The sequence below is a fragment of the Perissodus microlepis genome, chromosome 10 (assembly GCF_051167445.1).
Source record: "Perissodus microlepis isolate ML-2025 ecotype Zambia chromosome 10, ASM5116744v1, whole genome shotgun sequence".
In the NCBI taxonomy this organism is placed as follows: Eukaryota; Metazoa; Chordata; class Actinopteri; order Cichliformes; family Cichlidae; genus Perissodus; species Perissodus microlepis.
Genome location: NC_140470.1, coordinates 27,209,202 through 27,230,090, shown reverse-complemented (window position 1 = coordinate 27,230,090; position 20,889 = coordinate 27,209,202). Strand labels below are relative to the sequence as shown.

General features: G+C 43.3%; 1 non-coding gene across 1 annotated transcript; it reads left to right on the top strand.

Moving 5' to 3' along the window:
• The first annotated feature begins 19,943 nt into the window (after window positions 1-19,943).
• On the top strand, window positions 19,944-20,107 carry LOC146379586 (U1 spliceosomal RNA). The gene has a single exon (XR_014801559.1). It is a non-coding gene; the product is annotated as a U1 spliceosomal RNA (small nuclear RNA).
• The last annotated feature ends 782 nt before the right edge of the window (window positions 20,108-20,889 follow it).

The following is a 20,889-nucleotide window of genomic DNA, read 5'->3' as shown; positions in this document are numbered from 1 at the left end:
CCCCTCGCGATGCCCCTCCTTCTTCGACTAACCCTCTGCATACGAGCCGTGAGAGCCAGGAACTTGTGAGTTTTGTATGTCCACTCAGGCATCATTCAAACCTGGTCTGTAGGAAGTTCCTGTCAGAAGGAGGGGGCACCGCGAGGGCGTCGAGGGGCGGAAGGCGGTGCCTTAGTGCCTCCCTCCTTCTGACATTGTAAAGGAACCCTAACTTTATTATTTTTTTAATAGTAAGATATATATATATATATGTGTGTGTATGTTTTTTGTCCTCAGATGAGGTTTGAAGTGTCTGTGTGGTGCAGCTGGTCTGGTCTGTCTCTGTACAGTCGAGGCTGCACCCACCTATAAAAGGTGGAGGCTCACAAGGACTGCACACCTCACAAGTTCCCGGCTCTCTCGACTCGGTTGAAGGCGGGTTTCTTGGAGAAGGGGAGGGCAGTGAGGCACAGTCCCCCGTCCCCCGACGCCCCTCGCGGTGCCCCTCCTTCTTCGACTAACCCTCTGCATAGGAGCCGTGAGAGCCAGGAACTTGTGAGTTTTGTATGTCCACTCAGGCATCATTCAAACCTGGTCTGTAGGAAGTTCCTGTCAGAAGGAGGGGGCACCGCGAGGGCGTCGAGGGGCGGAAGGCGGTGCCTTAGTGCCTCCCTCCTTCTGACATTGTAAAGGAACCCTAACTTTATTATTTTTTTGATAGTAAGATATATATATATATGTATGTATATGTTTTTTGTCCTCAGATGAGGTTTGAAGTGTCTTTGTGGTGCAGCTGGTCTGGTCTGTCTCTGTACAGTCGAGGCTGCACCCACCTATAAAAGGTGGAGGCTCACCAGGACTGCACACCTCACAAGTTCCCGGCTCTCTCGACTCGGTTGAAGGCGGGTTTATTGGAGAAGTGGAGGGCAGTGAGGCACAGTCCCCCGTCCCCCGACGCCCCTCGCGATGCCTCTCCTTCTTCGACTAACCCTCTGCATAGGAGCCGTGAGAGCCAGGAACTTGTGAGTTTTGTATGTCCACTCAGGCATCATTCAAACCTGGTCTGTAGGAAGTTCCTGTCAGAAGGAGGGGGCACCGCGAGGGCGTCGAGGGGCGGAAGGCGGTGCCTTAGTGCCTCCCTCCTTCTGACATTGTAAAGGAACCCTAACTTTATTATTTTTTTGATAGTAAGATATATATATATATGTATGTATGTATATGTTTTTTGTCCTCAGATGAGGTTTGAAGTGTCTGTGTGGTGCAGCTGGTCTGGTCTGTCTCTGTACAGTCGAGGCTGCACCCACTTATAAAAGGTGGAGGCTCACCAGGACTGCACACCTCACAAGTTCCCGGCTCTCTCGACTCGGTTGAAGACGGGTTTCTTGGAGAAGGGGAGGGCAGTGAGGCACACTCCCCCGTCCCCCGACGCCCCTCGCGGTGCCCCTCCTTCTTCGACTAACCCTCTGCATAGGAGCCGTGAGAGCCAGGAACTTGTGAGTTTTGTATGTCCACTCAGGCATCATTCAAACCTGGTCTGTAGGAAGTTCCTGTCAGAAGGAGGGGGCACCGCGAGGGCGTCGAGGGGCGGAAGGCGGTGCCTTAGTGCCTCCCTCCTTCTGACATTGTAAAGGAACCCTAACTTTATTGTTTTTTTAATAGTAAGATATATATATATATATATGTGTGTATGTATGTATGTATGTATATGTTTTTTGTCCTCAGATGAGGTTTGAAGTGTCTGTGTGGTGCAGCTGGTCTGGTCTGTCTCTGTACAGTCGAGGCTGCACCCACCTATAAAAGGTGGAGGCTCACAAGGACTGCACACCTCACAAGTTCCCGGCTCTCTCGACTCGGTTGAAGGCGGGTTTCTTGGAGAAGGGGAGGGCAGTGAGGCACAGTCCCCCGACGCCCCTCGCGGTGCCCCTCCTTCTTCGACTAACCCTCTGCATAGGAGCCGTGAGAGCCAGGAACTTGTGAGTTTTGTATGTCCACTCAGGCATCATTCAAACCTGGTCTGTAGGAAGTTCCTGTCAGAAGGAGGGGGCACCGCGAGGGCGTCGAGGGGCGGAAGGCGGTGCCTTAGTGCCTCCCTCCTTCTGACATTGTAAAGGAACCCTAACTTTATTATTTTTTTTAATAGTAAGATATATATATATATATATATGTGTGTATGTATGTATGTATGTATATGTTTTTTGTCCTCAGATGAGGTTTGAAGTGTCTGTGTGGTGTAGCTGGTCTGGTCTGTCTCTGTACAGTCGAGGCTGCACCCACCTATAAAAGGTGGAGGCTCACCAGGACTTGCACACCTCACAAGTTGCCGGCTCTCTCGACTCGGTTGAAGACGGGTTTCTTGGAGAAGGGCAGGACAGTGAGGCACAGTCCCCCGTCCCCCGACGCCCCTCGCGATGCCCCTCCTTCTTCGACTAACCCTCTGCATAGGAGCCGTGAGAGCCAGGAACTTGTGAGTTTTGTATGTCCACTCAGGCATCATTCAAACCTGGTCTGTAGGAAGTTCCTGTCAGAAGGAGGGGGCACCGCGAGGGCGTCGAGGGGCGGAAGGCGGTGCCTTAGTGCCTCCCTCCTTCTGACATTGTAAAGGAACCCTAACTTTATTATTTTTTTGATAGTAAGATATATATATATATGTATGTATATGTTTTTTGTCCTCAGATGAGGTTTGAAGTGTCTGTGTGGTGCAGCTGGTCTGGTCTGTCTCTGTACAGTCGAGGCTGCACCCACCTATAAAAGGTGGAGGCTCACCAGGACATGCACACCTCACAAGTTCCCGGCTCTCTCGACTCGGTTGAAGGCGGGTTTCTTGGAGAAGGGGAGGGCAGTGAGGCACAGTCCCCCGTCCCCCCGACGCCCCTCGCGATGCCCCTCCTCCTTCGACTAACCCTCTGCATAGGAGCCGTGAGAGCCAGGAACTTGTGAGTTTTGTATGTCCACTCAGGCATCATTCAAACCTGGTCTGTAGGAAGTTCCTGTCAGAAGGAGGGGGCACCGCGAGGGCGTCGAGGGGCGGAAGGCGGTGCCTTAGTGCCTCCCTCCTTCTGACATTGTAAAGGAACCCTAACTTTATTATTTTTTTGATAGTAAGATATATATATATATGTATGTATATGTTTTTTGTCCTCAGATGAGGTTTGAAGTGTCTGTGTGGTGCAGCTGGTCTGGTCTGTCTCTGTACAGTCGAGGCTGCACCCACCTATAAAAGGTGGAGGCTCACCAGGACTGCACACCTCACAAGTTCCCGGCTCTCTCGACTCGGTTGAAGGCGGGTTTATTGGAGAAGTGGAGGGCAGTGAGGCACAGTCCCCCGTCCCCCGACGCCCCTCGCGATGCCCCTCCTTCTTCGACTAACCCTCTGCATAGGAGCCGTGAGAGCCAGGAACTTGTGAGTTTTGTATGTCCACTCAGGCATCATTCAAACCTGGTCTGTAGGAAGTTCCTGTCAGAAGGAGGGGGCACCGCGAGGGCGTCGAGGGGCGGAAGGCGGTGCCTTAGTGCCTCCCTCCTTCTGACATTGTAAAGGAACCCTAACTTTATTATTTTTTTAATAGTAAGATATATATATATATATATGTGTGTATGTATGTATGTATGTATATGTTTTTTGTCCTCAGATGAGGTTTGAAGTGTCTGTGTGGTGCAGCTGGTCTGGTCTGTCTCTGTACAGTCGAGGCTGCACCCACCTATAAAAGGTGGAGGCTCACCAGGAAATGCACACCTCACAAGTTCCCGGCTCTCTCGACTCGGTTGAAGGCGGGTTTCTTGGAGAAGGGGAGGGCAGTGAGGCACAGTCCCCCGTCCCCCGACGCCCCTCGCGATGCCCCTCCTCCTTCGACTAACCCTCTGCATAGGAGCCGTGAGAGCCAGGAACTTGTGAGTTTTGTATGTCCACTCAGGCATCATTCAAACCTGGTCTGTAGGAAGTTCCTGTCAGAAGGAGGGGGCACCGCGAGGGCGTCGAGGGGCGGAAGGCGGTGCCTTAGTGCCTCCCTCCTTCTGACATTGTAAAGGAACCCTAACTTTATTATTTTTTTAATAGTAAGATATATATATATATATATGTGTGTATGTATGTATGTATGTATGTATATGTTTTTTGTCCTCAGATGAGGTTTGAAGTGTCTGTGTCGTGCAGCTCGTCTGGTCTGTCTCTGTACAGTCGAGGCTGCACCCACTTATAAAAGGTGGAGGCTCACCAGGACCACACACCTCACAAGTTCCCGGCTTTCTCGACTCGGTTGAAGACGGGTTTCTTGGAGAAGGGGAGGGCAGTGAGGCACAGTCCCCCGTCCCCCGACGCCCCTCGCGATGCCCCTCCTCCTTCGACTAACCCTCTGCATAGGAGCCGTGAGAGCCAGGAACTTGTGAGTTTTGTATGTCCACTCAGGCATCATTCAAACCTGGTCTGTAGGAAGTTCCTGTCAGAAGGAGGGGGCACCGCGAGGGCGTCGAGGGGCGGAAGGCGGTGCCTTAGTGCCTCCCTCCTTCTGACATTGTAAAGGAACCCTAACTTTATTATTTTTTTAATAGTAAGATATATATATATATATATGTGTGTATGTATGTATGTATGTATGTATATGTTTTTTGTCCTCAGATGAGGTTTGAAGTGTCTGTGTGGTGCAGCTGGTCTGGTCTGTCTCTGTACAGTCGAGGCTGCACCCACCTATAAAAGGTGGAGGCTCACAAGGACTGCACACCTCACAAGTTCCCGGCTCTCTCGACTCGGTTGAAGGCGGGTTTCTTGGAGAAGGGGAGGGCAGTGAGGCACAGTCCCCCGTCCCCCGACGCCCCTCGCGGTGCCCCTCCTTCTTCGACTAACCCTCTGCAGAGGAGCCGTGAGAGCCAGGAACTTGTGAGTTTTGTATGTCCACTCAGGCATCATTCAAACCTGGTCTGTAGGAAGTTCCTGTCAGAAGGAGGGGGCACCGCGAGGGCGTCGAGGGGCGGAAGGCGGTGCCTTAGTGCCTCCCTCCTTCTGACATTGTAAAGGAACCCTAACTTTATTATTTTTTTTAATAGTAAGATATATATATATATATATATGTGTGTATGTATGTATATGTTTTTTGTCCTCAGATGAGGTTTGAAGTGTCTGTGTGGTGCAGCTGGTCTGGTCTGTCTCTGTACAGTCGAGGCTGCACCCACCTATAAAAGGTGGAGGCTCACCAGGACATGCACACCTCACAAGTTCCCGGCTCTCTCGACTCGGTTGAAGACGGGTTTCTTGGAGAAGGGGACGGCAGTGAGGCACAGTCCCCCGTCCCCCGACGCCCCTCGCGATGCCCCTCCTTCTTCGACTAACCCTCTGCATAGGAGCCGTGAGAGCCAGGAACTTGTGAGTTTTGTATGTCCACTCAGGCATCATTCAAACCTGGTCTGTAGGAAGTTCCTGTCAGAAGGAGGGGGCACCGCGAGGGCGTCGAGGGGCGGAAGGCGGTGCCTTAGTGCCTCCCTCCTTCTGACATTGTAAAGGAACCCTAACTTTATTATTTTTTTGATAGTAAGATATATATATATATGTATGTATATGTTTTTTGTCCTCAGATGAGGTTTGAAGTGTCTGTGTGGTGCAGCTGGTCTGGTCTGTCTCTGTACAGTCGAGGCTGCACCCACCTATAAAAGGTGGAGGCTCACCAGGACATGCACACCTCACAAGTCCCCGGCTCTCTCGACTCGGTTGAAGGCGCGTTTCTTGGAGAAGGGGAGGGCAGTGAGGCACAGTCCCCCGTCCCCCGACGCCCCTCGCGATGCCCCTCCTTCTTCGACTAACCCTCTGCATAGGAGCCGTGAGAGCCAGGAACTTGTGAGTTTTGTATGTCCACTCAGGCATCATTCAAACCTGGTCTGTAGGAAGTTCCTGTCAGAAGGAGGGGGCACCGCGAGGGCGTCGAGGGGCGGAAGGCGGTGCCTTAGTGCCTCCCTCCTTCTGACATTGTAAAGGAACCCTAACTTTATTATTTTTTTAATAGTAAGATATATATATATATGTATGTATATGTTTTTTGTCCTCAGATGAGGTTTGAAGTGTCTGTGTGGTGCAGCTGGTCTGGTCTGTCTCTGTACAGTCGAGGCTGCACCCACCTATAAAAGGTGGAGGCTCACCAGGACATGCACACCTCACAAGTTCCCGGCTCTCTCGACTCGGTTGAAGACGGGTTTCTTGGAGAAGGGGAGGGCAGTGAGGCACAGTCCTCCGTCCCCCGACGCCCCTCGCGATGCCCCTCCTTCTTCGACTAACTCTTTGCATAGGAGCCGTGAGAGCCAGGAACTTGTGAGTTTTGTATGTCCACTCAGGCATCATTCAAACCTGGTCTGTAGGAAGTTCCTGTCAGAAGGAGGGGGCACCGCGAGGGCGTCGAGGGGCGGAAGGTGGTGCCTTAGTGCCTCCCTCCTTCTGACATTGTAAAGGAACCCTAACTTTATTATTTTTTTAATAGTAAGATATATATATATATATATGTTTTTTGTCCTCAGGTGAGGTTTGAAGTGTCTGTGTGGTGCAGCTGGTCTGGTCTGTCTCTGTAAGGTCGAGGCTGCACCCACCTATAAAAGGTGGAGGCTCACCAGGACATGCACACCTCACAAGTTCCCGGCTCTCTCGACTCGGTTGAAGACGCGTTTCTTGGAGAAGGGGAGGGCAGTGAGGCACAGTCCCCCGACGCCCCTCGCGATGCCCCTCCTTCTTCGACTAACCCTCTGCATAGGAGCCGTGAGAGCCAGGAACTTGTGAGTTTTGTATGTCCACTCAGGCATCATTCAAACCTGGTCTGTAGGAAGTTCCTGTCAGAAGGAGGATGGACAGTGAACATTTTAAGCCCACTCGGCAGCGACAGATGGCCACCCCTTCCTGAGCCTGGTTCTGTCGGAGGTTTCTCCCTGTTAAAAGGGAGTTTTTCCTCCCCACCGTCGCCAAGTGCTTGCTCATAGGGGATTTTTTGGGCTTTTTTTTAAAACCAACCGCTGATAAGTTCACTGGCATCAAGTTTAGGACTCTGCAAATATTTAAATGGATAATTTGTCATCAAGTGAGGAATGATCCATTTAAATCATATTTGAGAGTCACATATATTTGTATATAAATATGATTTGTTGGACAATAAGGCCAATCACAGACTAATTTGGACCATTGGGAAAAATTTAATCAATAAAAAAAATTGTATAAAATGCATGTGTCATTGTTTCATATTGATTTCAAATAACATACCATTTGATTTCAACATATTTTTGTTACACTTGCAGTGGTGTTATTTTGTTATGATCCTGTTCATTTTAAATAGAAATAGAAATGTAAATCCTCTAAATAGAAATGGAAAACTAGAAAAATTTAAAATATAGCTTTACTAATCTGAAAGTTATTTGTCATTGGAGCCATCATTCCCACAGTGGAAACACATTATTTCATATTATGTTCAATTCAGTAGTTAAAAGTATCAAATTTAATAATGTCTATTTTTAGTTTACTTTGTTAATAAACACATTTTTTAGTATTTTAGAAACACTAACATCATACATATCCAAATATGAAGCAATGTTTTAACTCCCATTTACATACAGACCTGTGGCCAACTTTATAAACCATTTTGAATTTTTTCCAGCTGAGGCGTTCAAAATAGATATACTTTTGATTGTCACAGTGTTATTTGGCCAGCTGCCTGCCTAATATAACATAACATCACCACAATATTTTACATTAAATGAGGAAATGTATCTTTGTTTCCGCAGCTAAGACTGCTTGGCTGCTGTAGCTTGTGTTTATGTTGAGAGTGACATCTGATTTAAAAGCAAGAAGCAAAAGCCACTGAGCACCATCAGTCAGCACCGAGGCAATGCTACAAATTTAAGGAACGAAGGTCAATTCTTTGTGTGTGTACATGCACAGAGCACATGTGCACACGGTTGTGCAGATTAACTCACAGATGTATATGACAACTCACGTTTGTGGCATTGACATTGTTTTCCAATCTTAAATGTAATACATACATTTCCGTCATTGGCCATAATTCTTGCAAGGAAGGGACTCAAAGGTCACAAGTTATTAAATAAAATTCATTAAACACACCATTAAAAGAAGTTCACTATTCACTCCTTAAACATCATAGCTAGCAGCAGTTATTTATATCTATGAAAGAGAGAGCTTAATTGTTTGATTAAGCTTGATTGGAATCTCAGCTCCACACTGTGGCTGGTTGATTAAATAAGTTGGGGGAGCAAAAGTAAAATGAGCTACTTGTGGGATACTATTTAACTTGGCTTGGCTTGGGTAAGCTGCTCATTTTATGCTCATTTTACTTTTCAGATGGTGTCAAGCCTGGCAGTTTGGTGTAATTGTTAGCCTAGTAATTCATAGTAATATATTTCTCACACACAACCTCAACCTCTGCCTCTCCATGTGAGCAGAGACGCAGCAGCATCTTCTTTCTACAGGAAGCCTGATTAAAATGTGAGGCATTGATACGGTGTACAAGATTAATAACAAATATTCAGTGTCTGCAAACCATACCAGGGTGGACTATTCGTTTTCCCAGTGGGTCACATGAAAAACTGAGACTGGTGTGGAGGCTCAAACTAATAAGCTGAACTCAGTTCTAATCAGTATTAATTTTATTTCGTCATAAACTGCTACTGGCATGAGTGCATATTACAACTTCACTGCCACAGTATTCCTTATTTTCCTTACACACAGACCTTATAGGAGGTAATTGAGAGAAAAAAGAGGGGAGGATGGAGTGGGTGAGTAATGTCATTAGGTGAGGTCATTTGGGATATTTTATGTCCTGGCAATGAAGCGGAAAATGATTGAACTTTAAACTGGAAACATTTAAAATTGCATTGTTTTTCTGATGCAGCTTGTATTTTATGCAAAACATGTTAAATCTTGTGGGAATGTTCACTTTCAATACACTTCAGTTATGCAGTGCTGAGTGTCAGACATGCTAAGGCACATGTAATGAAATAACTTGTTTGAGCTTTTGTAAAGAGTTAATTTCTAAATGTTTACACAAATGAGACTTTTCTCACCTTGGTTACTGTTTCAGCTTCACAAAGCTTCAGTGTTATAATGAAGAAAAAGGAGCATCACTTCAATACATCAGCCGTGTTGTCAGTGATGTAATTTGAGATTTTTCCTTTCAACACTGTTTAAAGTACAGGCTCCCATGTATGGACTGATGTTTTGATCCACCTGCTTCTCTGTAACCTGTGGGTGAATCTCTCCATCTCCTCTGGGTAATTATATTTTCCACTTCATTTACACACAGCTGGAAGAAGGAGATGCGAGTAAGGTCTTTATGTTTCTGCTTGGACCTTCTGTCCCTGCAACCCAAACCCAGATAAGCAGCAAGATTATGACATAATTATGTCATGAAGAAACATGAAAAAATTGTTTAACCAGTGCACTTTAGGTCTTAAAAACATGAACAGCATCTCTTAAATATATGCATCCATTTTTATCTCAAGTCTCAAGCATTTCCTTAAAACCATATCAACACAATCCAGTGACGTGAATTAACAGTTTCTCCAAAGACAGCTGCTACATGCAAAGGAATCAAAATTCACAATGCCATCTTCTCAATTCTGTTGGAAAAATGTCCCATAATTTTTTAAATGGTTAAGAGACAGAACAAATAACCATGTCTAATGTAGCATCTGTGATTTAAACGAAACACAAAACTGTATCAGTTTTCAATTGAGTACGTTGTGTGTGATTTTGCAAATTAAAAAAAAAAAGCACCATGATCTACTTTAAGGAACACAAGCAGGATATTTTGGAGTGACCTGACTTGAAAACTCTGCAGGTGGATATTAAAAATGCTGCATCTTCTGCAAAGCAGCCTAAAAATATCCAACAACATCAAAAGTGCTTCACTGAAAAGTGGGTGAAATTTTTTTAATCAGTAATGGAAAGAATGCACAAGTTGATATGAATATCACAAGGTCTGCTAGCTAAGGGTGTTGCAATCTAGAAACACTGTTGTCTCTTCCTCTAACTTGGGGCAGTTATCATCACAGTGCAACTTCACCCTCAGCTCTGAGCAAAACTGCTAAAAAATGTGCAAGGTGCAGAAAAGGAGAGAGGCGATGGATGTGTGAGGCAGAAAACAGGATTCAGAAAAATGCTGAGCTCTGCAGGCTTCAGGAATAGACTCTGAGTGCACAACCACAAATGGTTCTTTCTAGTTGGAGCTCTTTTCCCCTCCATACATTACTGAGGTGCTGAACCATGGTGGTGGTCCAGACCTTTTTTAATTTGTGCCCTCAGCCCTGGGGACTTAGTGACTGAAAGACTGCTAAACCTCTGCTGGTCACTGTAGATAGTCGCAAAGGAAATAATCTGAACTGTTGAGCTGTTTTATCATAACTGAAAAACATGCAGTAGCTAGGAAGAAATATTCTCCATTAGCATTAATTTAAAAAACTGAGCACAATAAGGTCGGTTGTCAGAAGAAGCAGGCACCCTTGGCTCCCTGGCACACCGAGCTGAAGACATGGTCTCTCTTCTCATTTGACCTGTGCACAGTGGACCATAAATGAGCTGTTTACTTTTTTATCTCTACAATATCTCAGGTAATATCTTGAATTGCTGCTGTTCTGCTGCTGAAACATTTGCATCAAGTGAGGCAACAGTGCAGTTTCTCTCCTGTATGGATTCTCTGATGAACACACAGGGGCACACTCGGATCAAACACTTGTTATGTCTGCCTGAATGTTTTGTCATGTTCGCATGTATTATGAGGTCAACATCCTCTTTAAAACAAGCACAGCAAACACAGCAGAAGTTTATCTCAGTGTGAGATTGTAAATGATTAGATATTCTTCATGGATGTTGCACATGCTGCCAAGTACTCTTCAGAGACAGCAGCGACCTGACTGGAGGCTCCGTGGCATGCCTTCATCTTCTTATTCTTTATTTACATGTGCAGAAGCAGAGAAGTCTGATGAAGGGGCCTGACAGATGGTAAGTCCTTCTGTTTCAGTGCATGCTGGGAAACGCTGTCTGTAGACTGTAAGCACCATTAGTCAACGCTGTGCGCGAATGCTCCCCTCCCGCCAATTTCCTGAGATAAACTCAGCGGCGTGTGGAGCAGACATGCAAAAAGATCCAGTCGCACCAAAGCATTATAGAATACAGATACATCAAAAGAAATACCATCACAAGTCACAAGACTCAGAACACAAAACTACCAAGAAACTCTATGACGTTGGAGAATTATCATTAAACAGTTCGCAGCGTTCCTCACAGCACTCAGTAGCGATTAGTCCACATTTGCTCCGTGTTTTTAAACAGTTTGCTAAAGAGATTTAAAAACTTTTTCAAAGACATTTTAAAAGTTTGAAACCAGTCAGCTAACTTTTGACAGCTGTACCGACCAGTTTCCTCCAGTCTATGTAGCAGACTGTTTTATCCTAAAAGAAAATGGAGAGAGGAGACGGACGACAAAACGATGTTGATGTAGCACAAAACGACGTTGGTGTAGGGGTCGATGAACTCCGTTTTACACTGCTGCAACGGGAAGATTTTGAAGCAATTCACCCGATGATCCGCTGGCTTCAAATCGTTCTGTTGTGCGGTCTATTGATTGAAGAAAACCTCTGTGTTCTGGGTCAATTTATTAATCGGCTGCCACAACATGATATTGACGGGGACAACCGTCAGAATGACGAGGAAGAGGCTGACGAGGAAGATGAGGAGGTGGTTGATGTTCCAGTAGAAGGCATCGAAAGAAATCCATCTCAGGAAATAGAAGGACCCTGGTACAATAATGGAGCAGGAGACTTTGAATTAAACCTGGCTGAGCAAGCAGAAGATCTGATAATTGAGGAAATGAGGTGGTTCTGGAAAGATGAGGAGTCTGAAAATGGTCCTCATAGGCTGTATCCCAATTCAGGGTCTGCAGCCTTAAAGTACGCAGCCTTAACGGTCCGCAAGGGCCTTGTAGTCAAAGACCGCTAAGGCCGCCGGAAGTGCAAGGCTTGTGAAATCGGACGGTCTAGCCTCCGTCGCGCTGCCTAGGTTGCCTAGAAACCATGATACTAACCGCTGGAAACGTTTCATACAGCTTTGTTTGACAGAAATTAAGGAGAAATCTTTTTTTCATTTGTTTGTTTGTTTTTACATGAGCTTTGTGTGATTTGATAAGCATCTGAGGCTGAGACCACGGGACTGTAAAAACATGATTGTTGGGCTTCATTTCTGTACTGAACAGTCATTTAAGATTAGCTAGTAAATAACAATTAGTTAATTTTGTTCATGAGACTAAAGTCATCTCACTTTGGTAATGTAAATATAATATGGCCAATATTAAAGTTATTATTATATTAATCATTATTAGTTATTGCAGCAGTGAACTTGAACTCTGTGTCAAATACTGAGCTTCAGTAAAGATTCAAGTTGTAGTTATTCATATTTCCTATCACCTTAAATCTTCACTCAAAGACTAGTATCTTTTACAGTGTATATATAGATGTATCATATATAAGAGACAAATATTGTTTTTTTTATTATGTTGCCATCACTAAATCTGTCTGAATGCTTAAATATATGTGTAAAAAGAAAAAGTACGAGCTGTGAAAACTGTTTCTGATAGAATGAAGAGTAGACTGATATATTAAATATTCCTTTATTGGGTGAGAAAATCAGACCATGTCATAACTGCTTTAAGTCATACAGAATAGATATCAGAGCCTTAAACAGGCTGACTTCTGCTAAATGTGTCAAAATGGGCAGAAAGTACACAAACACATAACATCCTTATAGAATATCATGTAACACTATAGATCAACTTACCTCAGAATATATAAAGCATATAAACAATTACAGCAATATGATACAACAAACACAGCAGTACTACTAATCCAAAATACTCAAAGCTTCATAGAACTGAAAAAAAAAAACATGGACATTTATTTTTAGGTCCATTCTGCTGCTGATACAAACTTTAGGTTTCCGAACATTAAACTTGTTTCTGCCTTTCACAGTGTGTAACTTGAAGGCCCTGAGTACTTTCTCCCACACTGAAAACACTTGAATGATAAAAAATTATTTGAACATTACCTAATAAGACTGATTCAGGACAGACAATTAGTTATTGTAAACGTTTATATCAGTCCTTTACAAACAGGGAACAGTCTGTCTATTCTCTCCATCTGTCAGCTGCTGCTGGCTCTTCCTCCTCCTCTTCCTCACACACTGCTGAGTTTGTCCTGGTGGATCATCAGGGGTGCAAAGCCTCACAGATGATGTGCAGCAGTGGGTCCCTCAGTCTGTCCTCACTCTGGACACTTGTCACACATGGAAATCAAATGTGTGATAAGCTGCAGGATTCAAACACAAGTGTAACTTATAAATACATGTTCATACTTTTATTCCACAATCAGAGAGAAAGAAACAGAGAGAGAGTGCAGGACAGACAGACAGACAGGTGACAGTCTCAGGTGTATACACTGCTACAAAACAGCACAAGAGAAGGAGGATTTAGTGTTTGTGTTATTACGAGTGCTAAACAAGAAGAGTTCCCAGATGGTACAGTGGACACATGTGTGACTCCTGTGATTAAAGCATCTTTCTTTCAGCTTAACGAGTGAACCGTCAGCTCGTTCAAACACACGTTAAAGTCCGTTTGGCTCGACACCACCGAACAGAGGCAGCAATATAACATAGCTAACATTAACAGTGCAGTGAATCCTGCTTGTGCCGTGATATTCAGGACTGCAAACCGAGCAGCATCACTGACTTTCAGCTTGTTGTGTTTGTGGATATATGACTGACTTTAATTATCCATAAAATCATCACATTCTCTGTAAGATTAAGGTCACCTATTGAACGGCGTATATTTTAAAGTAAAGTCTTAAAACCAAACATCTTGCCAACAGTAATGTTTTAATGTTCTTTGTTATTAAACATTTGCGCATAAATAAGTGACATAATATTCAGTACTTACTTTTAACAGTTTATTCTTCGGCCGCCCCGCTTCAGCCGTCCGCCGTTTTTTTCGCCCAAATTATCCACACCCACTACTGGGCTATGAAGCCCGGGATATGTTGGGCCATGAAGGATACACCGACTCATCCTTAAAATTCAGAGAAATGAAGGACACATTTGAGGGCCGCATTTCGAACAGCCTTTGTGGCGTCGCTGTGATGTAATCGGCCTTGAAATGTGGCCTTTAAGGCTGCAGACCCTGAATTGGGATACAGCCATAGTGACACAGATAGCAATGACAGCGATGATGATGGAGACAATGGTCAGGATGCTCCTGTGTTATTGCCCCCCAGCCCAGTACCAGGAGGTTCAAGGAGGAGCCCAAGGGAGGAGGATGATGAAGAAGAAGAAGATGGGAGAGCTAGAAAACAATTTAAACACTGAACTTTGAGCTGAGCTCATCTTCCAAAGCTACATGTGTCCTACATGTAGCATATATATATATATGCTACATATAAAACTAACAGGCAGGAAATAAACTAACAGGCAGGAAAACGGGCAAACAAAGCACACAGAGTGGAATGAAGAACGACGCGAAAGCGAGAAGAGAAAGACGCAGACACTAAATACAAGAGGTGAACAGGACTGAGAGGAAACAGCTGGGACACGGCTGACACTGATTACACAGACAGACAGGGAGAGCACAAAACTGAACACACTGACATAAGACACAGACCTTCAAAATAAAACAGGAAATGCACAGACTGGACTCAGAGACACGGTAACATACAGAGAACAGAGGAAACACAGAACTAAAACCCTAAAAACTAAAAAGTCTAAACCCAAACGCATAATCAGAATTAATTAGAACACAAGATCATAATAATAATAAACACAAAAAGCTGGATCTAATGACCCAGGACCATGACAGAAAAATAAAAGATGAGAGAAGAAATTCATGACCAGATAGGCAGCAAACAAGTCAGGTCATCCAGCAAATTGTTAGACACCACCTCAGGCAATGATGAAGATTCAGATGACCGTGTGTCAGCGCCATCTACATCAGTATCAGCTGGACACTGGAAGAAAAAGTGAAAGGACAATGAAGAGGAAGATGGGAAAGACAATTCAAACACTGAATTTAGCTGATGGAGAATCAGTGTTACACCCCACCTTTCAAGCCCAGTGTCCTACAAGTAACATCATCAGAGACTGAATCTCGGCTGACCCCCACTGACCCAGTTTCTTGCCACCAGGGACCTGTTTACCGGAGTGCCATGTACCACCTGTGGATATTTGTTCAACCTGTGACCCAGTATGATTGTGCATACAAGTGCAATGCAACATGTGTGTTTCATACCACTGGTACCTTGTTAGATGGTGATTATTGTGGTCTTACTGGTGGCAGTCATGGAGGGAGCGGTTCTATTGGTTGGACCCACATTAGGAAGGTGGGGTTGGGGCCTTCCTATCATCATTATACTAATGTGATTAATATGATTTGTCTGTCTTCCTGCCCTCAACCCTGACTGGTCCTGCCAAATAGCTGCCCCACCCTGAGCATGGTTCTGTGGAGGTTTCTTCCTGTTTAAAGCCAGGTTTTCCTTCGTACTCTCACCAAATGCTTGCTCATCTGATTGTTGGGGTTTCTTTGTAATATTAAAAGGGAGATGAAGACAGGAAAAGAAGAGAAACAAAAAACTTTATAGGAGCAGATTATCCTGCTTGAAGACATGCTCAGGAAGGTAGTCAGCAGGCTCCAAAAAGAGGTCATACAAATGGATGAGCTTTTCAAGGGTGCCTAAGAAGAACGGCTCACACTCAAGCCAACACAGACCTCCTGTAGGACCGCCTGAAAAAAGAAATGAAAAATTAAAAAGAATCAAACTCATCAGCAACCAGCTGCAGGTATGCTGCCTTGACTGATTATTATACCTTACAGTGATGTCACTTATGGTCCTAATAACCTGTTTCAGACTGATTCACTGTTTGTTGGAATATAATATACATTGTGTTTCTTTCTACAGAGGAGCTTGCATCTAATAAAAGCAGCAAGAACAAACCCAGGAAACAAATACTCAGAAGGAAAAAGTGAAAAACAATAGCGTGTCCCATCCAGAGCAACATTTGGAAATTTGACATTTCAAATCTACACATGCTGCTCCCTCTGGTGGTTACTGCACTACATTCAGCCCCAGACCTTTACTGAGTTTACAGAAAATGTTGCACTGATGAAGAACTGTGATCTATATCCTATTATGTAAACAAAGTAACACAAAGTAACACAATGCCCTTTCAAATAAATATGCTAACAGTAGACTAAGCTTTCATTTTTCTTTCATTAACTTGACTATAAATTAGTATAAATAAATATCAGACACCTAATTAACCTGTTAAGCCCCAAAGGGTTTTCTGAGCTTCCTGCTCAAAAATGACATGTCCAAAATAAATGGAGTATTTCTCTTCAATTACAAACTGTAAACAATCGTGGTATCAAAACAAGGCTAACACTTGTGAGATTCCATCAGAGGTGTAAATATTACACCAGATGTTACTGTGTGAAAGTTACTGAGGCTGGAACACAGAAAAAGTAAGTAGATCTTTTCCTTCACCTAATTTATTTATTTATTTTTTAGCATATAAACCCTTTAAAATGTGCTTTTGTTCACATTTTAATCCACTAAGTCAGTAATAATCAACATATAAACATCATCTGTGCAAAGATGTATGCTTCTGAAGTGAAACAGTGAAAAATGACTGCACTTTTAATAAATACATATTCAGGCATTCTGCAGTTTGTCCAATTTTGGAAAACTTTGGACACCATGTGTGCTGCCATACAGCAGAAATGATCCCCAGTGGCCTTTTATTATCACACTAAACCTTGAAGAAGGCTAAATCTTGCATTGGAGTAAGTAGTTCGTATCTCTCCCACAAGTTTCATTAGATATTAGTGAGTATCAGAAGCATGCCATCTAGTCTAACCTCCCTGGTACCTCTCCTAACCTGTGCAACATGGGCTTCCTCCCATCTGTAGGGTTGCAGGGAGACCTAATGCTTGCTTCACCTTTACATAATATCACCCCTTATCATAAAACTGAGTGACTTCATGTCTGTCACGTTCCTGGGTCTATTGACCCAGCGTTTTGAGTTTTAGTTTATTTGGATGTTATGTTTAAGTTCTTTAGGTTATCTGAGCTCATTTGTTTATTTCAATTCCCCTTGTGTCTTCTACAGCTGTGTTTTAGTCTCCCTTTGCCCTTTATGTGTTCAAGCTGTATGTCTTATGTCAAGTGTCTATTGTCATGTCTGCGTCGCATGTTTCCTGTTTTATTTTGAAAGTCTGTGTCCTATGTCAGTGTAGTCAGCTTTGCTTCCTTTGTCTCTTCATGTCAGTCTAGTGTCAGCTGTTTTCCCCATGTGTTTTCACTCCCCCTAATCACCCTTGTGTGTATTTAGTCTGTGTGTTTCTGTTCATTCTTTGTCAGGTCGTCTGTTGTTCACAGCATGTTCTCCATACCATGTTTCTAGGTTTCATGTCCAGGTTTTTCCATGTTCTTTGTTTAGTTCTCCCAGTTTAGGTTTATGTTAATTTTGCTTCGGTTTGCCTTGCCCTTTGTTTTTACCTTTTACCGGCCTCATTAAACGGCTCACCTTTTGTTAACGTTCAAGTTTTGTTCCCTGTTCCTTGGAGTCTGCGTTTTGGGTCTTTTTTGTCAACCCCTACAGTCTGCTTTGGCCAGATTGTGACAATGTCTAATTTTTACAAACATTAACTGAGCACAAAAAGTGAGACAGTTAGTGCTTGGTCATTTTTTCTCTTTGTTGTAAACATGCTTCTTGGCAATAAATCTTATACTGCTGGAAAGCCTGTTTATTTCCCCTTAAATGGTGTCACATTTGTAAGGAAAATATGGGTTGAGCTGCAGAGTTGAGTATGTGGGTTGTGGCCATGAAAAAGTAGGAGCCTCAGTAACATGTGGAAGAACCATACACAGCCACAACAGCCTGGCACCTCCTCCTCATGCTGGTCACCAGCACTGTGTGACTGAGGTTGCGTTGGTCACTGTGTTAAGTGGAGTTGAAATCAGTCATCAACATGTGTGGCCTTGTTTTGTTTGTTACATTTTTGGAAAAACCAAACTGCAGGTACAGAGAGTGTTTCAACAACAGCATGTCATTGATATCTATGATTAACTACTTATTCCAAGACCAAACCAAGTTCCCAAATAATATACTAAAAGATATTCTGAGTGTAGATAACATCCGAGATTTTTATTTTCAAACTTGTCAATCCAGGATAGCCAAATGGAAAACATAAAGTATAGATTTGATTTGAACAATAGAGTCAGCATCTAAGTAATCAAAAGGTTTTTAGCCCATGAAGCAGTTCAGAAAACATGTAAAGCAGCAAAAATGCACTTTAGGTAGTAAAGTGTTTTAAATAATCAATTACTGATGAAAGACTCACCCTAGTTTCCTTAAGTTAATTTATTTTATTCAGCCAGAAAGGAAAAATAAAGCATGAGGAATACTTTAAACTTTATATAAAACACTCATGGAGAGGTGTGAACATAAACAAATTTCCCACCTGTGGGACTAATAAAGGTCATCTTATCTTATCTTATCTTATCTTATCTTATCTTAAACCAAACAGCCAACAGGTGGTATCTACTATGTGAAAATGGCACCATCTTGTGGCCTCTTTCTGTCACTATAATTCATTCAAAGCTTGAATTATGGAATTTGTGGAAAATGCTTCATCTGTAAAAGTTTAAAAGTCACCAGTGACATTTTTGCCCAGAACGTTCAACAGCTTCATCAAAATGAACCTGACTCCGCGCTCAAACCAGCGTTCCTCCCCGTCCAGGATGTGCGGAGTCAAGGAGGCAATTTACGTTACAATGCTGTGATTGCAGCCATTCCCCAACTCTCACTCAATGGTACTCATGGCCATTAATCAGTGGTCTTTGATCAGTGGTTGTTGATCAATGGTCATGAAAATTTCCATAATTATGATGAACTGACCTCACAGCCCATTGTTCCTTCAGTGGTGCTAGTTTCAGTCATTATGCAAATCATGCATTATGCTGTTTATAAGATTGGGGAAACCTGCAGTCAGCTGAGACTGAAGAAATCACTTGGATGAGTGACGAAACGTTTCTCCCACTGAAAACGCTACGTCCAGATGAACAGATTAATCGACTTTGGGAGATTTACTTGTCTGGATGACTGAGCATGCATCAAGAGCATTCAAAGCTTTGTGGAAAATGCTTCACCTGTAAAAGTTTCAAAGTTACCGATGCCTTTTTTTCACCAGCAGAACGTTCAACAGCTTCATCAGAATGAACCAAAGTCGATGACGTCGCAAGAGTCAGAACACAGAGCTACCAAGAAAATCTATGACGTTCATCTCTGCATCATTTAGTTTGGATGTAGTTGGTGGAGAAATATCATTAAACAGTTTGCAGCGTTCCTCACAGCACTCAGTGGACACTGGGCTTGGACACAGTCAAATCAGTTTGTGGGATAGTTGGCTGCTCAAATAAGTGTTCTCCTTTTTCATACCAGGCTCATCCTCCAGCTGTGATTCCTCCCCTGTTCCCTTTTTTTCTTTGTCTACTGTAGTTATTTTATAAACACAAAATTAGCTCAGGTTCAGAGAACAATTCCAAAATCTTGGTAGTGACAAAAATACCAAGACTTATTTCACACAACGTGTTCAAACCACAATACACAAATGAAAGAAGCTCAGTGAAATAGAAAAAACAATGTTCAATAAGTTGAAAACCAATAGAATACAAGTTTTGGTTGTTGTGTCTTTGTTTTTGCTGCCAGTCCCTCTGTTTGTCTAAGGCAAAAAGAAAGAAGAAAAAGAAGAAGAAATGATCATTCCTGAAAAACTGATGGGATCCGACAAATAAACATGTGCTGCTGACACCTGTGGAAGTCTGTCTGTAGCCTGTGAGCACCATCAGTCAGCGCTGTGTGCCTGTGATGGAGTCCCCCATAAGCGAACATAATACTTTTACTTATCTGACAGAGATGATACTGTGATCATGAAGGTGATTCATCCAAAGTGAGGTTCTCCTCTCGCACACTGGCTATTCTGACCTTTGTGAATTCTCCAAACGCGGGACTGTCAACTGCACAATTTATGTTGGTGGGGAAATGCGTGCGTGCTCTCCCCCCGCAATCATGTCTAAGACAAGCAAGTGTTAATTGGATGACGAACCATCATTCTTTTAAGCTGTATAGCCAAGATCTTTTGCTGTAAATGACCACATCTGTTGATAGAAGTCATTTGTAATGACAGGTAAGAACATTTAAGAAAGATTAGATCCTTCACCTTTTATCTTTGCATTTTTATTTTCATTTTATTGTAATTCTGAGCATTTTGTTGTTCCTTTTGGTGTTTTGGGAAACTGTAAATATTGACCAAGAGGCAACAATAATAACATAATAATCATAATTATAATAATTAATAGTATTAGAACATTTTCCTGTTTCTCTGTCTCATGGGGGCTTTCGTCCTGGGTTTCTCTTGTGTGTCCAGTAACCTGGCGTACTGAGTGGGTGCAGCTCTGTTTTAAATCACACTAAAAGTTAGGATCTGTACGAAACACAGGAGATGTTTGACTAAATAGCACCCCGAGATATTTAAAGCCAGCATCTTTAAATGCATTTGCAAGATAAGGATTTTTTTGTGGAACATTACTTCCAAAAGGGAGATGGAGAAAAGACAGAGATTAGTAGATAAATAGAAATAGAAAGTCTCTGTACTTACTCCCCGGCTACAATCAGTCATGCTTGCCATGAGGGTGCAGGGTCTGGATGTGCATGCACACTTTTGATTAGCAGCTGACTCTTCTCTGGCTAGGAGTCAAACTGCCTGTAACAAAGTTAGAAAATGCTCTGGTAATGTGCTGTCTGGGGCAATTTGTCCGTGACAGGGTTCCTGAAGGTACACTGGT